Source organism: Eleutherodactylus coqui, chromosome 2, assembly GCF_035609145.1.
Source record: "Eleutherodactylus coqui strain aEleCoq1 chromosome 2, aEleCoq1.hap1, whole genome shotgun sequence".
Lineage (NCBI taxonomy): Eukaryota > Metazoa > Chordata > Amphibia > Anura > Eleutherodactylidae > Eleutherodactylus > Eleutherodactylus coqui.
Window position 1 is genome coordinate 263,257,244 of NC_089838.1, and position 22,160 is coordinate 263,279,403.

The 22,160-nt window shown below is 43.9% G+C and overlaps 1 protein-coding gene across 1 annotated transcript in view; it reads right to left on the minus strand.

The window, feature by feature from the left end:
* The window catches only part of MEGF11 (multiple EGF like domains 11), a 412,570-nt gene extending 390,912 nt beyond the window's left edge, over nt 1–21,658 (minus strand). The window contains exon 1 of the mRNA XM_066592915.1: nt 21,581–21,658. The gene's annotated coding sequence lies outside the window, so the exon portion shown is untranslated. The remainder of the gene's footprint in view (nt 1–21,580) is intronic.
* Nucleotides 21,659–22,160: the final 502 nt, after the last annotated feature.

The following is a 22,160-nucleotide window of genomic DNA, read 5'->3' on the forward strand; positions in this document are numbered from 1 at the left end:
GTTCCATCACAAAACGGGTCCGTTCGGCCAGGGGATTCTCCTGAATGCAGATGTGAATATAGTCTAAGAATATCATGTTGTGATTAGTCTGTGAATGACTGATCAACCCTCTTCCTTTAGAGGAACCCGCATCCACGCCTATTGGGGTCTAACAATGGATTTATCTAGCGAGCGGCAGAACAAACCTAGAAATGACACAAGGATTTCCTCCTCTAGATGCTCTTCCTCTCTCCCATTCAGAATGAAAGGCGACAGGCGGCTTTTATATATTAATCTTCGTACTGCCAGACTCCTGTGTGTCTGCGATGAGTTGAAGGGTTCTCAGAGCCAAAAGCCAGGAGCTGCGGAAAGTAACAAGTTTATATTTGTGTGCTCGGAACTCGCAGGCTCCGTAATGCTTCTCTCGATAAGACATCTTTCACGGTAGATAAGCACCGCCGCACCCCCTAAATGCTGAGATATGTTTTCTTCTATTTGCTTGTTCTTAAAGAAATATGCATTAGTCTGCGGTCTAGCCAGACCATTTCATGAAGTTCTCTGTCTCATGGATCTAAGAGCTGGGAATATGTCATAAGGACACATAGTAGCCACATCTGTGACTACTGGGATCCACGAAACATACGCTATATGGCCATTTTTTTAGAGACACCGACCCTTTTACCATTGGAGTTTTCCTGTATGGAAATTAGGTTATGTAACCCCGGAGTGAACAAGTTTTCTTTGGATTAGTTCAAGTGTCAATCTATATTACAATGGGAGAATTATTGAGTAGCTGCACTTTCACCTTTGGAGTGCTTCTGCTCCGTCAACCGTTTTTGGCTCCATTTGCAGCTGAAAATGACTCTATATAGCGCCATATAGGACGATATATAGATGCTGGAAGGAGCCAAAAATGTCCGATGGAGAAGGAGCATTCAGAACGTGAAAGTGCAGGTACTCTTTAAGTGATCTGAGTGACTTCGGAAGAAGCCTGGTCATCGGTACTAGCCTAGCTGGAACCAGTATTTCATAGACAGCCAACCATGTGGGTTTCATCATGAGTGGTGTCAAGAGTATAATGAGAATGGTATGATCAAGAAAAAATATCTAGCGAGACAAATCCTGTAGACATGACCAAATTGTTGACTAAAGGGGTCAGAGGAGGATGTCAAGAATCATTCTGACAAGCAGGCGATGCACAGTCAAGTTAATTGCAGCCGAATATGTTCCTGCTGCTCCAACTAATGCAACCAAAAGTGAAACTCGGCGTTCCTTAACATGGATGGACTATAACAGCAGATGACCAGTTCCGGTGTCATCACTGTCTAGGAGAAACAGAAGGGCAAGCTTCCAGTGGGCAACAGAGTGTAAAAAGTGGATCATTGAGCAATGGAAAAACATCAGCAGGTCAGATGAATGCAGATTTGTGTTGCACAGTGCTGATGGGAGGTCAGAATTTGGCACAAGCAGCATGAATCGATGAACCCTTCCTGCCAGCTGTTTGCAGTTCATACCTTTGGAAGGACTCAACATCAAATTGTTGTAATTCAGAACGCGTTACTAAATTTATGTCTCTAAAAAATAGCCCATTCACTGTCAAAATCTACTGTCTGAGCACTAACAGCGCCAACAAAGACAAAGAATAGCCCACAACTAGATTAATGTTCAGATATCATTTTGTCCGCACACCACATATATTCCCAGACTCTTTGCTCTAAGAGTAAGAATTTACCCATGCAAAAAATTGCTCTATAATAAAATTAATTCCACTTTAATATTCAACCTAAATAGAAAAGACTGTAAAAATCAATTGTTGTTAAAAAGGCTTGTATATTATTAAACTAACATGCATTCCAAAAATGTGTCCATGAGCTGTTTGGTATTGCAGTTAGGCCCCACTCACTTGAATGCAGCCGAGCAGCAATACCAGACACAGCCTAAAGACAAAAGTGGCGCTGTTTCTAGAAGAAAGCACTCATGTTTTTCTTCTCCTTGCGAACGCTTTAAGGGCTCATTCAGACGGGCGTTTTTTGAATGCATTTAGTGGCGTTAAAAAACCCGCAAAACACATGCGTCAAAAAAATCAGGTGACCGAAAGGGCCGACACATTGTAAAATTCGCACTGGTATGCATTTAAAATTCGCACATAAAGTGCGGTGCCCACTATCTCCATGATGTGGCTGTGACAGATGAAGCAGGGGATTCCTTGGATGTGAAACTCCTGGATGCTATCACATCCAGGGGTTTCACCTTGTGGTCAATGGGCGAGGCGGAAGCAGCGGCGGCACAATTGACATACAGAGAACATCACGATCCTCTGCTACAGCTGTGGCAGAGGATTTCTTCATCTCTGCAGGGAGTCCCCTCATCACTGAACACTGTGACAGCATTGGATGAAGAATTCCCCTGCTACGGCTGTCGCAGCTGTAGCAGAGGATTGCGATGTTCTCCCATTGTTTTTAATGGGGCTGGTGATTCTGCAGCCACATTGAAAGCAATGAGATGACGATAAGCACTGCATGGATTTTCAGAGAAGGGCTTTAAATATGGATTCAATGAATGGCTGAGTGCTGCCTGTGATTGGCTGAGCACCGTGGCCAATCAGACACAGCCCTTTCAGCAGGCGGAGATTTTAAATCTCCGCCTGCTGAAAGAGCTTCAGAGCAGTGCAGGAGGATCAAGTGGCTAGACGCAGCTGTAGCAGGAGAATTCTTCATCCCCTTCGGGTAGCCCCCTTGTCTCTGAACACTGTGAAAATGCTGTCACAGTGTTCAGTGATGAGGGGACTCCCCGTGGAGATGAAGAAATCCTCTGCCACAGCTGTAGCAGTGGATCGCGATCAGCTCTGTATGTTCTCAATGGGGTCGGGGCTGCTGCCGCCGGCCCCATTGGCCACAATGTGAAACCCCTGGATGTTTCACGTCCAAGGAATCCCCTGCAGCAGCTGTTACAGCCGCAGCAGGGGATAGCGATGGAAATGCTTACGCAGTCAGGTGCGTTCTGCGATTCGCTGCTATATTTTTTACAGGTGCGAATTTTATTTGAATGAAAAAAACACACATGTGACCGCTTTCATTGAAAGCTTCGGTTCCTAATAGCAGCGAATCGCAAACGCACCTAACATGCATTTTAAAAACGCCTGTCTGGCTGAGCCCTGAAGGCATATTTTGGAGACTTCATGCTTTTTCAAGTTTTTACCCATCCACTGGAAAGGTGAAAACTGATAGATCAGTGGGAGTTCGACTGCTGGGACCCCTAATACAGGGTCTGGTTGGTCTCCAAGGCAATGGAGCAGATTTCCAGCTCTCTCATTGAAATGAATGGAGCGGCGGAGTGTCTGCACAACTTCGGCTCCATTCCCATGGAGATCAACCAGACCCCTGCTCTCAGGATCGGTGGGGTTCCCAGCATTCGAATCCCCACTGATCTATCAGTTTTCATCTATCCTTTGGATAGATGAAAACTTGAAGATACATTAAGTTTCTGGAATACCCCTTTAAGGCTATATTTATACTGCTGTTAGTTCTTTTCCATCAGGTTTCCATTGCTCTGTGACGAAATTGTATGGCATGCTGTGCTATTCTATCCAGGAAAAAAGAAAAATAGTAACCAGACAGACCCATTATAATTCAATGGGATATGTTACAAAGCAAATCATAATGAACAAATGAGTCATATGCGCTATAACTCCTGTAAAGCATAAGCCATAATGTCAGTGTAATTACAGTCTAGCGGCGAGGAACCCAGAATCATCCTATAGGGCCAATCCCAATACATATATTCACAATGACAGAATAGGATTGTGACCCATTCGTTTTGTGAACATTTTTTAATATATTTTTGTGCCAATCCCTTACGTGCACATTAGCCGCACATGTCTAACTGGAAGAATTGGGATGCTGTGCATGGCTTCAGATCCTAGGGTCTCCGAATCACCCATCAAGTAGAAAGAAAACACACCATAGGCTTCTAAGACTGGTTACACTTCATTAGTTTCATCAGAGTTTCAAAAGATGTAGACAGGTTGTAGCAACGTTTCGGACTATTGTCCTTCTTCAGGTTGGGTAGAAAAGGATATACTGTAGTTGCAAGTAGTTACTTATACCCTGTCAAAAGGTAAATAGGAGAGTCCATGTGAGTCACATGCAGAAGTAAACCAATGAAAAGGGATATGCCAATACCGAGAACCACATGGGTTTCTTTGCACCTGGATCATTTCGCTTCATTTGTTCCCTTCTGCATGAGAGTCCTATGGGCCTTCCTAGCTTTTGGCAGAGTATAAGCAACTGCTTGCAACTATATCTTTTGCTATGTAGCTTGAAGAAGGCCAACAGTCCGAAACTTTACTATAACCTGCCTAGATCTTAGGAAACCCTGATGAAAATAATAAAGTGTAACCAATCATAAACTGCATCAAACGTCTGTTGTGCGTTCCTATTCTATTTGACATGGCCTCCTTATGTACAATCCAAAAAGACCAATCTTAAAAGGGTTGTTTCCTGTGGATAGGTGCTAAGTATCTGATCGATAACAGGCGGACCACTGGAAACCCCATTGATCGCAAAAATGGAGTTGTGAGTGTCTCTGAATGAAGAGAGTCGTAGCCACATGTGTGCACTACCACTCCATTTATTTCTATTAGACTGCTGGAGATAGTCAAGAAATTACCCAGCGACCCCCAGAATTGAAAGGAGTCGTAATGCACAATTTTCCATTCACACCTGCGTTGGAGATGTGAGGGGACATGCGTATAAAACGCAGGAGAAATAAATTGCAGCATGCTCTATTTCCCTGTGTTTTATTCGCAGCCCTTGAAAGGCTCCGTATTGAAATGCTGCACCTTGCAATGCCTGCGACAAGGCAGTGTTTAGTATGAAGCCTCTGCGCAAAGCAGGGAATGCACATATCCGTTATGTCATAATCCCGGGCAAGCGCAGTGCTTATTGCGGCCTGTACGCGATCTCCGACGGCTCTTTTGCTGGCAGAGCCTAGGGGTTGCGATGAGTACAACTCTGCGAGACTCATACGACCGTGTGAACAAGCCCTTATAATGGGACAAAACTAAACCAGTGATCTCTATATGGGATTACAATGGTTTTCGTTTTCACCACCTCTTTTCCCGGCTATGATTTGTACGGCTAGGAAAAGATGGGTACTGCCTTTTACTTCCTGCACGTAGTTAAACAGTGATCCCCAAGGTAATTTTCAAACTACTGCACTCTGGCGAGGAGTTTGAACAGCCGGCGAAGGGGAAGCGATTCCCCTTGTTCAAGCTCAACTACGCTGAAGAGAAACAGCATACAGTGCATGGCTATGTCCGGCAATCCCATAGAGATGAATAGCACATCAGAGCACATGCTCACCATTCATATAGTGGTACACATGAACCATGTTCTCATGATTATCTGGGATCTCAATGGTCTGACTCCCACCAGATATTTATCCCTTATCTTGTAAATAAGGGCTAAGGGCCCATTTACACGGGATGAATGTTGGGCAAACGATGCCTGTCACTCGTCCCCGCATGTACGGGCTCTCGTGCTGTTGCACAGGAGCGAGTATCGTTGGCTCACAGCTGGGCGGCTGGAGGAGATTTCACTCCTCGCTCTCCCCCGCCCCTCTTCATTGACTTAACACAGCGGCATTCAGTACTGAACAGCTGCTGTTTACACTGAACGATTGTCGTTCATCGTTTATGCAGCTTAAAATCCTGATCACTGATCGTTCAGTGTAAACAGCAGCCATTCAGTACTGAACGGCCGCTATGTTAAATGAATGGAGAGGGGCGGGGTAGAACGAGTGAGCCGGCAACACTCGCTCCTGTCCAACAGCACGGGAGCGAGTACATGCAGGTACGAGTGTTGGGCATCGTTTGGCCGACTTTCATCCAGTGCACATGGGCCTTAAGTTAAAATGTTGGAATAAGCACTTTAGGCCGGTTTCACATGGCCGAGAATCTCGCACAAGTCTCGTGCAAATATGAACCTCATTCTTTTGAATGGAGTCATATACATGAGCGATGTTTTCCCTCACTGCACCTATCTTTGCACTCTCCCCAGAATGCATCGCCTATGGTTTTAAATGGGATAGAAAAACATATCGCTCAATATGCATGCGAGGTTTCCCACTGAAAACAATGGGAAACAGTTGTCAATCCTCGAATGCACCTGAGAGCCGCATCTGAGGATCGCAACTTCATAAAAATGATGGGAGGCGTTCTTGCCAGAAGAATGCCTCACATCAGCATGAAAACACACTTTGGCAAGCGCTTGACCGTGAATTTCACTTCCGCATAAAGAGGCAAAAACACGCCAATGTGCTTAAGCCCTTAGGGCTCCTGCACACTGGCGAGAGCGATATCCGCCATTATTCACGGCCCAATATCGCCCTCGCAATGCATGGGGAACCCCTGTATGCGAGGCGTTTTCATGTGAAAACAGCCTCTAATCACTGCAGTTGTTCCCTTCATCCCGTTGCTTTCAATGGGACAAGCGGCAGCCCCGCCCCATTGAAAGCAATGGGAGAATATTGCGATCTCTTGTCTCTGCTGTGACAGCAGTGGCAGGGAATTCCTTTATCCTGGCAGGGAGTCCCCTCATCACTGAACACTGTGACAGCAGTGGCAGGGTGTTCAGTGATGAGGGGACTCCCTGCGGGGAGGAAAAAATCCCCCACCACTGCTGTCACAGTTGTGGAAGGGAATCACCATCTTCCCCCATTACTTTCAATGGGGCCTGCCCTGCTGCTGCCGCCGGCCCCATTGAAAACAATGGGCGATATCACAGAAAGAAAAGAGATGCTGTGATTTTTTTTTTCAAGCAGCATCGCAGGAAAACCATTGAAGGAAACCATTGAAATTTATTGGTTTAATAATCATACGTTTTCACTCTCACAACGCAACAAAAGCGCCCAAATTTCTCGCCAGTGTGAAGGAGCCCTAAGCCGCATGCAAGTACAACTGTCTGCGATTTGGCTGTTTGAAATAGTCATGTGACAGGAAGTCACAGACTTGAACTAATTTTTTGTTGTGTAACTTTTGAAACTTGATGTCATATGACACATGACCCTGAATAGCCCTAACCTCAAGGCTGGGCTCACATAGGAGGATTTGGATTGCAGATTCCGCGATCGTCTGCAGTAAAACGCACACATTGAAAGGCATCAATTTTTGCTCACACTCAGGAATACAAATAGCATAGTCCGCGAGCTAAAGAAACAATTGCAGCATGCTCTATTCTGCAAGGACGGTTTCCATTGATGTTAATGGAGGCCATCCGACCCACAGCCCATATGCAATTATCATTGCATATTGGCAGTGGTACCCGCATCATCGCAAAGGTGTGGGAAATACAAACAAGAAAAAAAACTGTACTGCGCATGACTGCCAGCGAGCTGCCGTGGTCATTCGCAATACAGTGGAAACAAGTGCGCCGGGTGATGGCCGGGCTTGCAGCCAGACTCCGCTGTGGGCCTCCTGCATGCAGAATCCGGTCCGCCAGTGTGAGCTCAGCCTAATACTAAGCCTGCAGCAGTATTCATCTCCAGGTACTAAGCATGCAACCGTATGCAGGTGACGTCTACATGATCAATATTACCGAAAATAAAGCCTATAAAGTCACAACTTTTAGCCATGAAAATCAGGCAGAATGAGCCACTTTGTGTCCCGTGCCTCATAATGTTGTCAATGTTTCATAATGTTGCTTTCTCCAAATGAACAGAAAAGCTTTTCTCTCGCTGCATAGACTATAAATGGTTTTCTCCACTACAGGCTTCGCTGTTAGAACTTCATTTACGAAGTAGTATTTGCATCTCATCAGTTCTGGATTTAACAATGTATTTGCAAAAAGAACTGGTTTCTGAAACATTGCCATTCTTATTCCTTCCACAAACCGAAAAACTCTCCTCTACTTTAGTACATTTTAAGCTAAGAGGCACAATTACTGCTCTTCGATCGATCATGAACAAAGAAAAAGAAAATCAGCCAATAGCGGCAAGAAAAAAATTTAATTTTCAAAAATGTCTTCCCTGATGTGGAAATCTACAGCTGGCAAAAACCTACATCTGAAGTCAACTGGCCCATAACTTCCAGTGGTCGAGGAAGATGCATGCCTACAGGCTATGTACACCTTCAAAATCTTTTTTTTCTTTTAATCAATGTGTTTTTGGAAATGAAGACTTTTTGTAATTGATTTTCATTAAAAAAATGTCTGATCGTTTGGTTTCTATGCTTGTATTATTTTCTAAGGCGCTGGAGGACTGAAATCTTGTCAGTCAGAGTAAATTGACAGCCCCTCCTCTAGGCTGCTTCCCTGTTGTGAACCTATGTTCACTTCCTTTCCACTGAGCTATTACAGATAGCTGTACAACAGGGCAGGGGGAAGGTGGAGGAGATCCGGAGGACAGACAGTAGAGAAAACTACTATTACAGAGGGCTGTAATATACTCCGAGTGAATGTTGAATGTTCTGCTCTCAGCATTGAGGAGGAACACCTAGCAGCTACTCCGAGAGAGGATGGCGAGACAGCTGTGTAGTATTAAGCAGGTGTAGTTATTCTACACAGCCTCTGAAAGAAGAGAGGGGAGGGGGAGCTTAGCTTGCCTGCATTCATGAAAGAGACAAGCTGATTAGTGCCGGAAACACCCTCCCTCCAGCCAGAAACTTGAATGTAGGAGATTTCTGAAGGCATGAGAAAAAAAAAGCCCAATGCAAAAAAAAACCTGTTAGATGCAACATTTTTTTTACTGCAGGGACTTAGTAAGATATATGTGTATTGATTCTTCGTGCACAAAGGTTTCCACAGCCTTTAGGGTATACTATACAGAAGATCCACATCTGCATGTATTTTTTGGTTTTCTGAAGTTTTAGGGTGACTACCCACTAGCGGTTTTTTTCCGCTGCGAATTCGCTGCGTTTTTATTCCAGATGCCTATGGGACTTCCTAATGTTAAAAATGCAACGCAACTTTGCGTTTTTAACATTAGAAAGTCCCATTTACAATTGGGGAAAAAAACGCAGCGAATTTGCAGCAGAAAAAAAACGCTAGTGGGTAGTCACCCTTAACCCTTTCCAATCCACTCTCTGACGTCTGAAGACATTCTGATTGAAGGCTGTACAGCTCTGATTTCGGAAGACGTTCGGCAGGGTATTCTTACTGTATATTACTGGCTGCTCTGTTGTCAGGGGCCTCTCCAGCATGTCCCATACCATAGTACTGGCTCTAGCCAGCAGATGGCGCCATTGTATAATGGCAGAAAGAGAAAGCCCCCTAGGAACCCCTGAATCCAAAATTGGATTGCAAAGGGTTAAGTGTCAACTTCTAACAAAAATTCAGCTGAAAGTACAATCCTATATAGAGAAATGGAAGTACAAGATCTGATATACAAATCATTTAGTTTACTGTTGGAATGACGGCAAACCGAAAGGTCAGGACAGATCACCTCAGTCATCACCTTCTGACCACTCACCGTAGCTACTTACATGCAATCTGAACTTCCGACCACCTGCTAAGCAGATCCTAACAAAGGACTACAGATTAGAACAGGCATAGAAAGTTGTACGAATGCCTGGATACATGCTTTATCACCAACTGCCTTCTTTCTGTATGTTGACTATATCATTTACAATCTGTATTCTGATTGTAAAACTGCTGCATCGACTGCTCCCTATAGGCTGAGTATCATGGACATCAGGGAAAAACAGTGGAGGTACTACATATCACCTGCAATCCAGAAAATAACTGATGCATAAAACAAGAGCGTATATCGGCCGGCCGTGAAAACGCTCATGTAAATAAGCCCTAAAGCTGCTGCTAAAGGGCCTAGAGGCTGAAGGTGCCTGATCAGGTGTTGCAACGCTGTTCCTTTAATGAGGAAAAAACATAATGATGGCCACATGCTGTCTAGCTCAACTATGTGAGTTCAAAAAGTCATATACACTGAATGGCCCCTTTTTTTGAGACACCTACATAGCAGCGCATTCAACCTCCTTTGGCCTTCAAAATTGCAGCAGATTCCACTAGGTGTTGAAAAGATTCTGCAGAAATATTGTCCCATGTGGACTGGACAGCTTCTTGAAGTTGCTGCAAATTAGATGGAGGAGCTGACCTGGTGACCGGAAGGGCTCACCAGTTCATGCTGCTTGTGCCAACTTCTGATCTCTCTATTAGCATGGTGCCACAAAAATCTGGATTCATCTGGCCAGGTGGTACTTTCCACTCAGTGGTCCAATCTTTGGGGTGTTTTGCCCACTGGAGTCATGACTTTCTATTTTCCTTAGACAGCAATGTAACTTGAACTGGCTATCTGCTGTTATATCCCATCCATGCTAACGAATGCTGAGTTGTGATTGAACACCTTAGTGGAGCACCAGCATTGTATTTGGCTGCAAGTAGCTTAATGCTGCACCGACTATTCATTGGAATGATTCTTGACATCCTCCTCTAACCGATTTCATCAATGAGTTATTTATATCCAAAAGATTCTCTTTCGCTGGATGTTTTCCTCGATTGCACTATTCTCGGTACACAGTTGCATAAGAGAAGCCCACAAGGTTGGCAGTGTATGAAATACTGACCCAGTTAGTCTAGCACCGATGATCACGCCTCCTTGGAAGTTGCTCAGATCGCTTAAATTTCCCATTTTAATCTGGATTCATACTGAAACTGATCCACAGAAAACTTGTCACTTGATTTTATGCTTCTCCCCGGGTCACGGAAAGCACCCTTAAACTCAACGGACTGAACGGACAATGTTGTGAACCTTCCGGCCCTCAACAGACGTTTTTTGTCAGCTGATCGGCGGTGGTTCTGAGCGTCGGACCCCTGCCAATCGGCTACTGATGACCTATCCTTAGGACAGGATAGGATATTCTGAGGATCCATTGAAGTGAATGTGTGGGTGCTGCAATACCAAACTGGGCTACTTATGAGTAGACAACCTTATGAGTTTTCCAACCCTTGACAACAACTTCCTGGCAGCTGATCGGAAAGGGGGTCTCATGACTTGGTTGAAGAAGAAAATGTGAAGGCTTATAGTTATTGTAGATTTTTTTTGTGAGATTTTAAAGAGCCACTCCAGTGGATTTTTTTTTCCATTCAATACGTAACGAGCTCCTCAGTATATATAAGTCGTCCAGTGTTATCTTTTTAGTTGTTTCTTTCTACCTGAAACTTCCTGGAATCCGTCTCATCAAGTGGTTATGTGATATTATTCTGACCATCTGAGAATTACTTAGCTTTATGTTGTCTCAAGAAGTCAGTCATTCAGTCAGCAAAATCCATGTGTGATGGATCCTACCACGCAAGCTCTTGAGAGGGGGGGCACAGAAACTCCTATTACAGCTACTGCTGATGATTAGAGGTTCCTGTCAGACAATTATAATTAAAGAGAAGATAGTTCATGCTCCTGACTATATACTTAGCTTATTTAAGTGAATATACAGAGTAGTGATAATTGCACTGTCCTCCCTGCAGGCAGAAATGGTATAGGCTCTAGCTGCTCATGTGATGATGTGCTGATGTGTCATGAGATTGATAACACAACATGGAGGAATAGAAAGCAGGGACATATCTCAACCTAAATATGATGTCTGATAAGCATCAGGCAGGAGGCTGCACTGTATGGAAGTGATTACAATATACACAGGAGATGTCCAAAATGTCAAGGCAGTCAGATGATGGGGGCATAGATGGAAAAGTGTGTTTTCACCAGAGTGGCCTTTAAAGATTACCAAGTACGATGCTTGCATGCTGCTAGGGTACTGCAGCCAATATGTATTAAGACAGATTATTATCATCCATGCTTCCATTAGCGCTGCAGGCAAGTGATGCCAGAGCATTGTTTCCCGTTTTTCATACATTAGATATACTATTGCAATTGTCCTGACCATTTAAAAGTCCCAGATTTTCTAATTTAGTCCACCTCATTGCTCCATCAATATTAAATCAATTCAGAGACATGACTGTAGGGGGTGCAGATGTAGCAGACACACCTGGGTACTGGTGCTTGAGGAGGCTCGAAGACCACTATGCCAAATAGGTAGACATCAGTGTTATAAAAATGGCATTTGATAAGTGGGGGCCCTCTTGCATTGGGGACCAAGAGGTTCAAGAGTACTATTTTCTTAATCTCACAGGTTTATACTAAAAGCTTCCTAGCAATTTTTCGAGAATGACTATAAAATGGTCCACAAATAACTCTGCAGTAAGAGCGCTATCAATACACTTGGTACAATTTATGTTTGAAAGGCTAATTACCTAGCCCTAGATTCTCCAGAGCAGACAGATTACTTAATACACAGACTCCGACATCTGGACTTGTGCAAACCCGGCATGTGCATCCCAACCCATTGTGCAAATGACCACTGACTGGTCTCATCGCCTGCTCTCGGACAGAGTCCTTGGCTGAGTTGTGAAGCTGTTCTTCGTTTGGAACAGAACCCATTATTACCAATTAACCTCCCGTGAACTGCACGTCACCAGCTGAATCGAGAAAATAATTATTCATTCCCGCTAATGGGGAGGGTAAATTCAGTCGCTCTGTGAAGAACTGACAAGATGGGGAGGGGAGGGGAGAGTTCGCCTTTTCAAAGGTGACCTCTCCTTAAAGTTAAAGCTTCACACTGTTTAAGAGAGACACAGTCCAAAAAAAGACATAATTACTTGTTATTTCTCAGGGCCGCAGGTCCCCAGCTCTCTCTCTGTTCAGTAAACTGAGACGATTACATGAGCCAGGTTCCTTGTCTGCAATAGTGCAGTGCAATAGATAGGCAGACACAAAGAGCTGGAGCATGGGCTGATTACATTATTTTACACAACTTTCTCTCCATTAAACTCAGAATAACTTCTCTTTTCAACGCTTTTTCTTAAAGGCACAGTCAATAGATTTACTAAAGTTTGGCAGGCCTTAGGCTGGGGTCACACAGGGCGGATTTGCCGCGGTTTTGCCGCGGATTGCCGTTGCATATCCGCACTGCGGCAAAACCGCTGCGTTTGCAGTGCAATGCAGCACAAATGAGATTTGCCAAAAAGCTGTTCTCATAGGACGGATTTTTTCCGCACAGCCGCAGTGCGGAAATGCAACTGCGTCGCGGTTTTAAAAGATGCAGCATGTTCATTCTTTGGTCTTTTCCGCAGCGCTTTTTTGTCCATAGACCTCTATGGACGCAGCCAAAACCGCACCAAATACGCGAAAAAAGTAAAAAAGCGCTGCGGAAAAAAACGCTTGCGGATTTTTCCGCACGAAAATCCGCAGCAAAATCTGCAAGCCCAAATTAACCTTTGAAGCGTTTTTGCTGCAGAAGCAGTAGAAGCAGTAGAAGTAGCTGCAGAAGACTGCGTCAAAACCGCAACGGAAAAACCGCAGCAAAACTGCTACAAATCCGCCCTGTGTGACCCTAGCCTTAAAGGGGTTGTCCCGCGCCGAAACGGTTTTTTTTTTTTTTCAACCCCCCCCCGTTCGGCGCGAGACAACCCCGATGCAGGGACCAAAAGAAAGCTTACCGGAGCGCTTACCTTAATCCCCGCACTCCGGTGCCTTCTATACTTACCGGTGAAGATGGCCGCCGGGATCCTCTTCCTCCGTGGACCGCAGCTCTTCTGTGCGGTCCATTGCCGATTCCAGCCTCCTGATTGGCTGGAATCGGCACGTGACGGGGCGGAGCTACATGGAGCTACACGGAGCCCCATTGAAGAAAGCAGAAGACCCGGACTGCGCAAGCGCGGCTAATTTGGCCATCGGAGGCCGAAAATTAGTCGGCACCATGGAGACGAGGACGCCAGCAACGGAGCAGGTAAGTATAAAACTTTTGATAACTTCTGTATGGCTCATAATTAATGCACAATGTACATTACAAAGTGCATTATTATGGCCATACAGAAGTGTATAGACCCACTTGCTGCCGCGGGACAACCCCTTTAAGGTTGTTTCACATATGCCTTGCAACCTCTGGTCGGAGGTTCTGCCACAGATCTGGCTCAAAGTATCGGAAGAAAAAGTGCTGCATGCAGCATTTTTTTCCCATCTAAAAGCTGGGCAGCTAAGCATAAACTGAACGGAACCTATTATAGTCAATGGGGTCCGTACGGCGCTGTTTAGTCCAATCCTGATACGGAGGCGTTTGTGCATGGGGATTCCCCTTTCCTGCTCCCCGAACGGAGTAGGAAAGCGGTACCCCGGGTGCAGATGTGAACCACAAATATGCTTTGAATGACAATGTAATTATAATGCACATAATAATAAGTGTATAAACACAGCATTGTGATGTCAGACCTAAATGATTATACAATGATGCTATATAGGTGATGCTCATCTCATCCTGCAAAAGCAGGTTGTCAGTAAGCACTTGTATAAGAAGTTAAAGGGAACCGGTCCCCAGTCTTTGGTACATCAAACCAATACCAGCCCTATATTAGTGATGTGGACGGCTTTCCTAGACCGGCTTTGTTATCAATACTAATTAAAATATACATGAATAATTGACGTTTAAACATCAACCACGCCGTATGTAAATGAAGCCGAGCGGTCCAGTGGACGGGCCAGGCCGTTTCCTCCAGCTGCATTTTTTTCTACCACCTCTTCTGCCCCCCGTAACGTGGATGACATAGCTGGCATCATCCATGCACTGTTTTGAGATTTCACGCCTGCAGGACCCGGCGCATGCACAGATAAGTCATGGCATTTGTGGGCAGATTCGAGCAGCTCACCTGCGCAGGAAGCGGACCACACACTGCCTGCGCAGTGTGTTGGGCACCACACTGTTATGAAAGCTGTCTTTTCTTTTAGAGAGCCTTCATAATAGTGTGGTCATTTTCTGTGGCCACCCTGTATAATTCGGGATATGTCTATCACATTAGACATGGGTACATTGTGTGGCATCAAACCACTTACATCGACTGACTACACACAGATTGCAAGGTACACACTAACATTGCGATCTTACCCTTAGGAGTTACACTGTTTGCATGTGGTAATGACTCTCTGTTATAATAAGGGTATGCTTACACGGGCAGAAATACTGCAGAATATCTGCAGCGCAAATTTCAAAGCAAATTCTGGGGTATTTCCAAATCCATTACCTGACCAGCGGTGCTGCGCTCAGTACAGGCCATCGGGTAGCAGGTGAAGAAGGAAGCACTGACAGCCGAGGACTTCGGAGGTGAACGCCCAGCTGCGGGCACACAACTGATTTCGAGTCACAATTCACACTAATGCTGCGGATCTTGATTCTGTTTTGGATGCGGAAATGCTGCGGAATTTCCGCTGCAGACATTCCGCAGCATTTCTGCCTTGTGTTAACTTACCCTAATGCAAGAGGAATATCAGGCATGGGGGTCTTTTACATAAAAATATGGACTTAGAAGGGTTCTTTGGAAAATGGTGAAAAGATATAAGATATTCACCTTATTCTTAAAGGGAATCTGCTGGCTCGAACATTCTATCCAAACTGCACACATGATGTTATAGAGCAGGGGGAGCCGAGCAGATCGATATATAATTTTTTGGGGGAAACTCAGTATATCTTGTAATTTATTAAATGATATACGTTCTGAGATGAACAGTCCAATGGGTGGTCCTATCAGTGACTAACAGCTACCCCTGTATATACACTCATACACAGATAGCTGTCAATCACTGATAGGACCGCCCATTGGACTGCAAAAAAAGGCAAACACAATTCTGGGATGTATTAAGAGAAGCATAGAGTCTAGATCACATGAGGTAATCCCCCTCTACTCTTCCTTAGTCAGACCTCATCTGGAATACTGTGTCCTGTTCTGGGCACCCCACTTTAAAAAGACATAGACCAACTGGAGCAAGTTCAGAGAAGAGTTACCAAGATGGTGAGCGGTCTGCATATCATGGCTTATGAGGAACGGTTAAAGGATCTGGGAATGTTTAGCTTACAAAAAAGAAGGCTGAGAGGAGACTTAATAGCTGTCTACAAATATCTGAAGGGCTGTCACAGTGCAGAGGGATCAGCCCTATTCTCATTTGTACAAGGAAAGACTAGAAGCAATGGGATGAAACTGAAAGGAAGGAGACACAGATTAGATATTAAAAAAACTGTCTGACAGTGAGGGTGATCAATGAGTGGAACAGGTTACCACGGGAGGTGGTGAGTTCTCCTTCAATGGAAGTGTTCAAACAAAGGCTGGACAAATATCTGTCTGGGATGATTTAGTGATCCTGCATTGAGCAGGGGGTTGGACCCGATGACCCTGGAGGTCCCTTGCAACTCTACCATTCTACCGTATGATTCTATAACTGCTCAGCTCATAATGAGCAGAGATATAAATGAATAAGCTACAAATTATACTGAATCCTTCCCCATAAAACTATATATCAATCTTCTCAGCTCCTCCTGCTCTATAACATCATGCCTGCCACTTGGATCGCATGTTGAAGCTGACAGATTCCCTTTAAAGAGAAAGGCAGCTATTTTTGCGCTAGCACCAACTCAAGCAACAATTTACACAAAGCACTGCGCTTAGGATTTCATACCATAAAACATTCATAAAGGATAGTCAGTCACCATTTGATGGATCAACGTGTCATAAAACTATAGGGGACTGCGCAGAGCTGTCATATAGGGTCTTACGTGTGATATATTCTTTCTAACAGGATCAACACTTCTGTAAATAAGTCTCAAGGCGGATACATCTCTATGCCAAATTTCTGATAACAAAGCAGCAGACGAGTGACATGCCTTATAAATGATCCTCACTAGGTGAAATTTTAACCCATTCTGCAAAAACACCTTCAATGTAGCAACGTCAAAGACAAAGCAGAAGGTCATTGGAGCGTAAATATGGATGTCCCATACATGTATTCTCCGGTCGCAAGGTTTTCTAAAGCGTATAGCTTAGGTGTATCTGCTGCTAAGAGATACATATCTAAGTTTGGGAGACCTTGTGGCGGGAGAAGCGGGTCAGGTGGCTCTATTCCAACTACTTAATATGTTAGATGATATCAATAACTGTCACGGTATAAGGTGACATCATGTTGAGCATGGGTAGGAAAAAACAAACCTTACTTTGCTTTTTCTGGCTGACAGTCACAGTGTTTGGCCTCAATCACACTGGAATATCTAATGAGATCACGTTCCTCTGCACTCCACACCTGGCACCCTCTCTCCAGTAGCCGGCAGACAGTGCGCTAACCAAGGCCGGCCTGCTTTACACTGCCAAACTGTAAAATATTATTGCTAGAACAAGAACGAGTCATGTCATAGGTTGCAGACTCCTCAGCACCAGCAAGATAATCACTTACTGTCTGCACGCACCGTAACACACAAAGCCTGCTTCCCCTGTAATGTTTGATGTCCTGTCCTTCCTATGGAGTAAACTGCTCCAGGATTCCAGCGTGCTCAGTTTATCAATGAATGAGTTTTAAGTAGTCAAAAAAAAGGCTACGATTCTCCCCCTTCTCCTGCCTTATCGTTCTCTAAGGCCAAAGGGAAGAGCCACTTGTGACAGGACATTCTTCTTAGTGCAGAACAAATGGGATCAGCAATGCTTAGTGACACCACTTTGCCTTGCTCTATAACTACCGACCCAGCTGGGAGAGGTTGTCGCCTTTGGGAAGAACAGGAACCATCCTGATGGATGGGCACCCCCAATCACTGCCACTGGGAAATGGAACACCTTGCAAAGAAATGCATTATGGGTACCAAAGACTAGATGTGATCTTAGAAATGAGAATTTGCTCAGCGTTGGTGTGTGTACAGCACAAAAGGTTAATTGCTCTCTGTGCAAACTCAATTCCGAGTCTTCTTTGATGCTGAACTCACATTGGCAACAGGTACTAGGGCCATATGCAGTAAGCTGCCAGGGGAACACATGTCCTAAGGTAACGATAATGGATAGCATCCAAATATACAAATAACACTAAGAAAAGCCCTAACGCTTGAAATTCGTCACACGTAGAATAATTCTACATCCTACATCCATACTGGATGAACCCTATCAGATTGAGTGATTCGGCTGGGTCTACGAATGAAAGACCACAAGAAAATGGAGCAAAGCCGCAGAACACAGAACTGGATGGAATTTATTATTCTGTCAAATTAAGGCTGAACCACATTAATGTTCTCTTTTTCCTTTTTTTTTTCAAATCGGATGCAGCTGATTTGTTGATGTATTCCATTGACTGCAATGGTATTTTACCATATGGGAAAATATATCAGTTCCAAGTGGAGTAGTTATTTCAGTAGCATCATCACAATGGGATTTATTCTCCTCATAGGTTTTACAGTTCCTTAGCGGATGTGTTCCCTATATGTGGATGACTTTGATTGATACACTGAAAAATCCTAAAAGTAAAGGTCATATGCACCACATTGTTCTTCTGCAAGTAAGTAAAGGCATGTGTATATATAAGATATATGGAGAACGGAATGCTGCAAAAGTTTTGTAACTGTATCTTTCTGCAAAGTCACTGAAAACAGAGATGTAGCTGAGCTGAATCTTCACTTTAACGCTATTTCTTATGTCTCTTTTGCACCTTGACAGCTCTTTGAGTGAATCTAAGTTACAAGTTTGTATATATATATATATATATATATATATATATATATATATATATATATATATATATATATATATATATATATATATATATATATATATATATATATATACTGTGTACAGGTTTTAGGCAGGTGTGGAAAAAATGCTGCAAAGCAGGAATTTCTTTCAAGAATAGAAGGCATCTGATTGACTCTCAAATGTATTCTGCAGCAGGACAACGACTGCAAACATACAGCCAATGTCATTAACAACTATCATCAGCGTAAAGAACAAGGAGTCCTGGAAGTGATGACATGACCCCCACAGAGCTCTGATCTCAGCATCATCCAGTCTGTGTGGGATTACATGAAGAGACTGAAGGATTTGAGCAAGCCTACATCCACAGAAGATCTGTGCTTAGTTCAAGTTGCATGGAACAACCTCCATGCTGAGTCCTTTCAAAAACTGTGTGCAAGAGTACCTAGAAGAACTGATGCTATTTCGAAGGCAAAAGGTGGTCATTGCAAATATTTATTTGATTTAGATTTCTCCTTTGTTCATTCACTTTGCATTTTGATAAACTATGAATACTTCTATTTTTGAAAGCACTCTTACTTTGCAGCATTTCCCACACCTGCCTAAAACTTTTGCACAGTACTGTATATATAGGGAAGTGGATGATGCAAAAGTTTTGTCATTGTAGCTTATTGTAAAGCCATCGGAAAGAGATGTAGCAGAGCTAAATTTCTACTTGAACGCTATCTCTCGTGTCTCTTGTGTACTGTGATAGCTCTTTGAGTGAATATAACAGTCACTGTGGAAGGACATTACATTACTTGCCCTGGACTGTTCCTAAGTTACATCCTTTATTTGGTCATATGTTTGCACATATATATATAACCACATACATACATACAGTACAGAGGTCATTAAATTGACTTAATCCTCAAAGTATCCTTCCACCTCCTTCTGTACTGACTGTCTGGCTTCTAAGTTCTCTACTATTTTGTCTACTTTTGTAATAAAGTATCAAATAATCTCTTTAGCTTCCATTGAGCCTTTCTTATAGATCCTTTTCTGGAGAAAACTTAATAATACTCCATTTTGATATATTTTGGATTACATAAATTCCCTATAGTTAAAAACAAAAGCTCTATATATAAACAGTGTAAAGTATAATTTATACAAGGACACATCTGATTCCAAAATACAAAAAAATAAGCATAATAAGTGAAGCCAGAAGTCACAATTTTCAATCTTGTTAATACCGTAATAGCCAGATTAGTTCGCATCTGCTTAGCACAACATAGATGCTGATTAGAAAAACAATGGCACTCTATATAGAATGTGACTCATTGAAATATAGCATGCAGGGAGCAGCTACACCTGGTATTTTGCAGAATGGGTTAAAAATAGAACAAAACACGAACAATTTCTTACAGTAAGCCTGGTGGTTATATAATTAAAAGCTTTCTGTTCTTTGCAAGAAAACTTTTGCTAAAAGTAAAAGGAAAATGTGTTCTTGTTACAGTAACCGCCCCCAAAATTCCTATTAGACGAACCCCTTTAATTATAGAAACTTTGCATTACACAAGCAGTAAGAACAGAAGCAGACCCTGGTGAGATGAATGTTTATCAGTTAATTCCAGTACTGAGAAGCAGCCAGACAGTGCCCTGAGACAGGCTCTCCACTGCCTCCATAACCCAAAAAAATCACTTTATTTCTGCCAACATGAAAGCAGGGCAGAAAAGGCAAAACATCACACATCATAAGTTCAATCAGAGGGTTCCATATAAGATGCAGCCTTGATGATGCTACATCGCCAACTCATAATTAAAGAGATCGGCCACAAATGTCATCATTACCCTAAAATGAATGTCAAAAAGCAGAATCAAGCACAAGGAGAAGCATGCAACGAGCACACAGTAATACCCATACCTACTGTAGTGAATGCAGAGACTTGGAGCACTGTGCATAGACACTTCATGGGATCCCTGCACTAGTATTTAAGAGGCTGATTATACAGCATCCCTACAATACACACCCAGGTTACAATTAGCATTGTAAATTCTAATGCCAGGCTAAATATAACGAACCACTCTTCAACCCTCTAATCCTAATATCATCCCTAAACATCCAACTATAGCAAATGATACACAGACAACAGCATTATGCAAAACAAGGAAGAAAAAAAAAAGTCTATGGACCTTGCATCTGGCCCCTAAATGCTGCATTAAACACCTGCTGTCCACTCCAGATCTGATCTGCACTGGTATTACTATAATGCCATGCTTTGTGGAGGTGTTGGCATTCTAGCAGCAGCAGTGGGGTGCCAGTTGTGAGTAGCCATGTGAGTTGGGGTGACAATACAGTACTTGCCTTAAATCAGCATAATCTGATGCTGCAGACAATCAGCATTTGTCTGCAATGCCCAGCATACATATTGTATAACAAGCACAACTTTGCCCTGATGTGCCACCTTACAGCACCAGACAGTAAGCGCTGGGTACATAGTACCAACCAGTACATTGGCAATCTCACCATGACTTGGACAATAAATGAAAAACCTTTACAGGCCCATAGATTAATCACAGATATTACTCCTAAAAGGGGGTATAAAATCCACTCCTATGGAAAAATGCAAAAAAAAAAATGCAAAAAAAAAATACAAAAAATATAGTCACTCCCCTAGATTTAAGGAGAACACCTCTTCATCAGGGAACAAAACACCTTGCAATTTAACTCTACACCTACCTGTCTGCCCTCAGCTCTGCATTGCAGGCAAGAAGAGGGTTACTATTAGCCATTAATGGGCTTTGAAGTCTATAGAAGTGGCCCCCTATACTCACCAATGCTGTGGAGTGTACAGATCGGAGTGCTGTTCAGTTGCAGAGTCCAAAAAACAAGTGCTTGGACCCAATGAGATCCTACAGATGTAGCTGCATGGAGATTAACCCCCTAGGTGCCAGCAGGAAAGTAGCAGGAAAGTATCAGCAGACCATTGTCATCTGTCCATCCAGGTGCAGCAGCCTCTCCAGTGCTGTGTGCAGTGGTCCCCTGGCACTGTCCTGCCCATGCAGTGCCCCCCTCTTACCTCCTGTCCCGCCAGCAGCAGCAGTAGTGATGCTCAGAGAGGGCTCCTGCCTCCTGCTCTGCTGTCAGTCATTGTGCAGAGGACAAGCACCGATCCCCGGCTCCCCCCTCCCTCCCCAGCCCCGGGGCTGCTCCCCACGTGTCCCCGGCTCTGCTGCTGCTGCTCCGGGCGGGATCAGGTCTCCTCCCCCCGGTGATGACTCAATCCTGGTCCCCGGCTGCTCGCAGTGTGCTCGGTGCTCGGCTCCGTGATGGCAATGCGCAGCCCGGATCATTGATCACAGGTCAGGATGCTGAAGAAGCTATTACTGTACTGTACAGGCTTGCAATGCCCGCTGCAGGCTAGACTGGGGCATGCTGTGGCACAGCAGCTGGCACCAGACACTGGGCATCATTCAACACAACCACCTGTACGGATTTAGGCACAGGGATGGCACATTTATAAACTTAATCCATTGTAGGGTGGGTTGACATTGGACAGCTATGGTTTAAATAGTCGATGGGCATAGTCGCAGGGTTTTAGCGTACGAAGCGCACACCTCCCTGCAAAGTTATTGGCTAGTCGTTGAAAGGCAAACCTG